The sequence below is a fragment of the Somniosus microcephalus genome, chromosome 22 (assembly GCF_052327205.1).
Source record: "Somniosus microcephalus isolate GS21.2 chromosome 22, FLI_Smic_1.0, whole genome shotgun sequence".
Classification (NCBI taxonomy): Eukaryota; Metazoa; Chordata; class Chondrichthyes; order Squaliformes; family Somniosidae; genus Somniosus; species Somniosus microcephalus.
In genome coordinates this window covers 60,787,990-60,793,989 of record NC_141008.1, presented here as the reverse complement: position 1 = coordinate 60,793,989, position 6,000 = coordinate 60,787,990, and positions in this window count along the sequence as shown.

Genomic DNA, 6,000 nt, shown 5'->3' with positions numbered 1-6,000 from the left:
GACCAATATAAAGATACGCACAAACCAGAAAAATAGATTACAGATTCAAATAGCACAGATTTCAATATACAAAAGACAATTGCAATCAAAATCTAGCCAACTGAAGTCATTGGAAATCAAATCCCCTTCTCCCCACACAGTACCAGTAAACAAAAATCTAAACTACAACTGGGATAAGTTCTGTCAGTTCTCTGGCATGGTGGAATCCTATCAGAGATTCTCCAAGAAAGAGAGACCAGCTCCGCCAATCTCACCCCACTTCAGTCATACATGCCTCATATCCTGCTTATGTTCTGAGCCACATTGCTGTGTTTGACGTTTTGCCTCCTGTTGATTAAACAGGGTGCTATACACGCTGTGTATTTATCGGGTTAAGCTCCTTTAAGGACCACATGAAGAGAAGGTCTTCCGAGGGTAGGTCTTTTGAAAAACTGATTGTGGGACAGAAGTGGACAGGTGGCATTCATGTTAAGTTTCTGCCATTGAATTGAGTGTTGAGCTGGCAGCGTCTACACTGGTGAGAACTCGACATTACTTTGTAATAAGTGATAGCACTGTGGGTTTTCTTTGTTCCAAGTTCTTGGACTTCACTCTACAGTGGCGAATGGGAGCCAAATCTCAAATCTTTTTTTTTCTTCCCCCTGCCCAGAATCCAGCTCCTATTTGTCATAATAAACAAACCATCAGTTGGTCCCCTAGTAGCACTGGTGACAATCCTGGCAAAGCATGCGGATCTGCAGTGCCTGTCTCTCTCAGCTGAAGGAGTTCCGGTGGAGGAAGGTTGCGTGGAAAAATAAATAGAGCCAAGTGGAGCCTGTAAGGACTAAATTGAGAAAACACTGTAGGTATATTGCCATGTACAATAATGAGGTGTTCTGGCCTGTCAGGGGAGTGCCACACTAATTGCCTGGCTTCACAGCTGAAGACAATTATCATTCTGTTCTCCCAGATGGATAAACATGTTTGTGTGTGCTTGTTGCTGCCCTCCATTGGTGCCTGCTTCAGTCCCCTTTAATTTAAAAGTTAAAAGTAATTTGGTTTGGGTTGTATAACAGCAAATAGCTATCTTTTTTTAAATGCAGAGTGGCTCCTTATTACTGTTGGCAATTGAAAAAAGAAACTCTCACAAATATTTCTTAAAATACTAGTATAACTAAAAAGTAATGATTGAGATTTGTGCTTATCGTGGTCTTCTGTGCACATAGTACTGTCTTGGCTCAAGGTGAAGTCAAGTTCTAGATTGAACTGTGGCACAGCAGCCCTGAGCTGAGTTTTAAGCCCCACATCCAGTCCCTCGGAAGACTGCCTTCTTCCCCCTCCGGGTCGGTGTGTCTGATTACACACCGACCTCATTCCACCGCTGCAGCAATCCTAATCCATGCCTTCAAACGAGCTCGGGGATTGATTTCTCAAATGCTCATTTCTCTGGCCTCCACACTTCATACTCTTCAGCTAGTCCGGGGGTTAGTGGGGGAAAATCTCTCTCACCCCAACCCGTCCACCCCATCTCAACCACGCTCCATTGGCTCTCCATGCCCCAGAATCCTCATCCTTAAACCGCTTCACATCCTTGCCCTTCCCTTTCTGGAAAAGCTTCTCCGAGCCCGCCGCCCATGCCCTCGATGGTGTGCATCAGTGGGTTATTGTGGGTTATTGTACCATGGCGAGCGGCACCGCCTGGTTAAACATAGAAACATAGAAGATAGGAGCAGGAGTAGGCCATTCGGCCCCTCGAGCCTGCTCCGTCATTCAATGCGATCATGGCTGATCATCCAAATTCAGTACCCGGTCCCTGCTTTCTCCCCATAACCCTTGATCCCTTTAGCCTTAAGAAATATATCCAACTCCTTCTTGAATATATTTAATGAATTGGCCTCTACTGCCTTCTATGGTAGAGAATTCCACAGGTTCACCACTCTCTGGGTGAAGAAATTCCTCCTCATTTCTGTCCTAAATGGCTTACCCCTTATCCTTAGACTGTGACCCCTGGTTCTGGACTCCCCGACCATCAGGAACATCCTTCCTGCATCTAGTCTGTCCAGTCCTGTCAGAATTTTATAAGTTTCAATGAGATCCCCTCTCATTCTTCTAAACTCCAGCGAGTACAAGCCCAATTGACCCAATCTCTCCTCATTTGTCATTCCTGCCATCCCAGGTATCAGCCTGGTGAATCTTCGCTGAACTCCTTCCATGGCAAGAACATCCTTCCTCAGATAAGGCGACCAAAACTGCACACAATACTCAAGATGTGGTCTCACCAAGGCCCTGTACAACTGCAGCAAGACATCCTTGTTCCTGTACTCAAACCCTCTTGCTATGAAGGCCAACATGCCGTTTGCCTTCTTAACCACCTGCTGCACCTGCATGCTTACCTTCAGCGACTGGTGCACAAGGACACCCAGGTCTCGTTGCACTTCCCCTTTTCCCAATCTATTGCCATTCAGATAATAATCTGCCTTCCTGTTTTTGCCACCAAAGTGGATAACCTCACATTTATCCACATTATATTGCATCTGCCATGCTTCTACCCAATCACCCAACCTGTGGTGGCCCTAGAGCTGGAGCACGCGGTGTCCGCCGGCGCGCTAGATCACTTTCGTGACCGGTGGGCGCCGCGGGGACTGGAGTGCATAATTGGGCTGGAGAACCAAATTTTAATTTGATTATTAAGGTTTATTTGAAGTTTTATTGGTTTATTACAGTTTTATTGGTTTATTTACAGTTTTAATGGTTTATTTACAGTTCTTATCTGTCTAAATTTATGGTTTCACCAAAAGAGGATCACCCAACCTGTCCAAATCATCCTGGAGTTTCTCGGCATCCTCCTCACAGCACACATGCCCACCCAGCTTTGTGTCATCTGCAAATTTGGAGATATTACATCTAGTTCCCTTGTCTAGATCATTAATATATATTGTGAATAGCTGGGGTCCAAGGGCCGATCCCTGCGGTACCCCACTAGTCACTGCCTGCCACTCGGAAAAAGACCCGTTTATTCCAACTCTTTGCTTTCTGTCTGCCAACCAGTTCTCTATCCAAGTCAATACCTTGCCCCCAATCCCATGTGCCTTAACTTTACACGCTAACCTCTTATGCGGGACCTTATCGAAAGCCTTCTGAAAGTCCAAATACACCACATCCACTGGTTCTCCCTTATCTATTTTACCAGTTACATCCTCAAAAAATTCCAGTAGATTAGTCAAGCACGATTTACCTTTTGTAAATCCATGTTGACTTTGTCTGATCCTGTCCCTGTTTTCCAAGTGCTCTGCTATTACATCTTTTATAATGGACTCTAGCATTTTCCCCACTACCGATGTCAGGCTTACCGGTCTGTAATTCCCCGTTTTCTCTCAACCACCTTTTTTGAATAGTGGGGTAACATTAGCTACCCTCCAATCCATGGGTACTGTTCCAGATTTCATTGAATGTTGGAAGATGGTCAGCAATGCATCTACTGTTCTCACCAGATGTGCGCGTGCCCACGCCTTCCAGCCACTGGAGAGCAGCAATCAGGAGTGAGAACCCCGGCTAATTTCCCCCCCCCCCCCCTTTCTCTAGCCCAGGAGAACTGTGAGGAAATGTTGGCATTCCAGCTGCTGCTCTCCAGTTAAGATCAGCCAATCCTGTAACTGTCTAATCTCTTGACGTTGAAGCTGTGGGACAATCAAAAGGTCTGAGGTAAAGTGAAGTTCATTCGATGAGAGGTGGTGATTACAATCATTCTCAGACAATTGGAATTCTTCTTTTGCCGTAATCAACACAACTTGCATTTATACAGCATCCCTAACGTAGTGAAATGTCCCAAGGCGCTTAATTGTAATCAGAATCTAATAGTGAACAATTTAGTCAAACTAGATGAAGGATACCTGCAGCATTTATAAAAATGTTTTAAATCAGTAAATCAATCACTGTAAACGTACAAATCTGATTTTACGACGCTATACTCTCCTCATAAAATAAGTAAGAATATGAAACCTCACAGTTAAAACCACCTATGGTTATTCACAAAGTATGCCTATAGGTTCGTGTCTGGAAAGAGGCCAGGTTATGTAGGAGAAGGAAACTTGGGAGGTCTCCCAGTGGCCCGACATAGACTATAAACCATGTGGAGGTTTGACGGTGTGCTTGTAACATCCTCCGTGTAACTAGAGGTTTGTGTTGTGTTTGTTTAAATAGTTTGAAGCTGCTGCTGATGCAATCAGCAGTCAAATGATGGCAGAGGTAGGGGGTGAGAGTGAGAGCAACATAGACTGATGCCCACCATTCGACACACAGTGAGTTCAAGAGGGAGCTGGATCAGTTCATGACTGGGGCCGAGTTCGCAGCATATAGAAGGTAGGTGTCTTTATAGATAACACATGATCCATGTGACCAACGCACCGTGGGTGCGGCCTGTTTATTTCAATGCACGGTAAATTTGCAGCTCAGTATCTTCAACGGGACAGCTTGTGAGTGGGCTGCGCGGTACCGTGTCAGATTGCTGCGCGGTTGTGCACTCTCGCAGCTTACAGGGAACATTGCATGTGATCTCCTGGACTGGTTTTGATTGCATGAGGGAGTCAGAAAGGAATTTTCCAGGGTATTTTTTCCCTTATTGGTCCTGTTTTTTTTCCCTCTTTGTTTTGCCTCGCCCAAGAGAGTACATGGCGTGGGAGAGAGAAAGTGCTTAGTCATGATGCTCCAGCCACCATGGAGTGGGGCAGGTCTTTACCTGCCTGTCAGTTTCTTATGTACATAATCAATTTCCCAATCACGCTCGAGGGAGATACGAGGCGAGGTCCTCCCTCCGCCCAATGTGAATGATGGAAAATGAGGGGCATGATTTCAATTCACTCACCACTGTCAGGCACCTCCAATAAACTTGCTCTTGATTGGTAGTGATACAAGCCCAAAGAAGGTCAACTCCCCCCTCCTCTCAAATGTCAGCTTGGTTCAGTGGTAGCACTCTCACCTCTGAATCAGAAGGTCATGGACTCCAGCTCCATTTCAGGAGCTGGGCACATAGTGTCGGCTGAAATTTAAGTGCAGCACCAAGGGAGTGCCTCATTGCCGGAGGTGCTGTCCTTCGGAGGAAATACCAAACAGAGACCCTGTCTGCCAGTTGAGATGGATGTGAAAGATCCCACAGCACTATTTGAAGAGGAACAGGGTGGTTTTCTTTGTGTCCTGGCCAACATTTATCTCTCAACGAAAACAGATTAAAAAAACTGGTCATTTATCTGATTGTGTTGTTTGTGAAATCTTGCTGTGTGTAAATTGGTTTCCGTGCTTGCTTACGTGGCAATGGTCTCTGCCATTGGGTGGGGATGCTTTGAGGATGGGCGGTGCCGTATAAATACAAGTTCTTTCTTGGCGATGGAATGAAGTATAGCGGAGGGGGAAATATTTGTGTTTTTGAAGAGGCTTTGCGTATATTGATACAGCTCCAGTTGATTCTGCATTTTTTTTAAATGCACTAAAGGTGGCTAACAATTCAAAATTCAAAAGTGTGAAAAAGAACTTGTGCACTGACAAGGAGCTACAACTTTGTGTTCTAAGCAGAAGTGGTCTGACGTCCCCCAGTGTATAGATATCCTGTTACTACATTAAAAAGAGTGACCACAAAACCAATATGATAGTTTACTGTTTCAATTTAGTGTACTGTAGGTAAATATAATCAGAAAAGAAAAATCGGCAGCTTACTTGGCAACACTTACGTTTTTTCGCTTAAGGGATGTGGGTGTCGCCGGCAAGGCCAGCACTTATTGCCCATCCCTAGTTGCCCTTGAGAAGGTGGTGGTGAGCCGCCTTCTTGAACCGCTGCAGTCCGTGTGGTGAAGGTACTCTCACAGTGCTGTTAGGGTGGGAGTTCCAGGATTTTGACCCAGCGGCGATGATGGATCAGCCGATATACTTCCAAGTCAGGATGGTGTGTGACTTGGAGGGGAACTTGGAAGTGGTGGTGTTCCCATGTGCCTGCTGCCCTTGTCCTTCTAGGTGGTAGAGGTCACGGGTTTG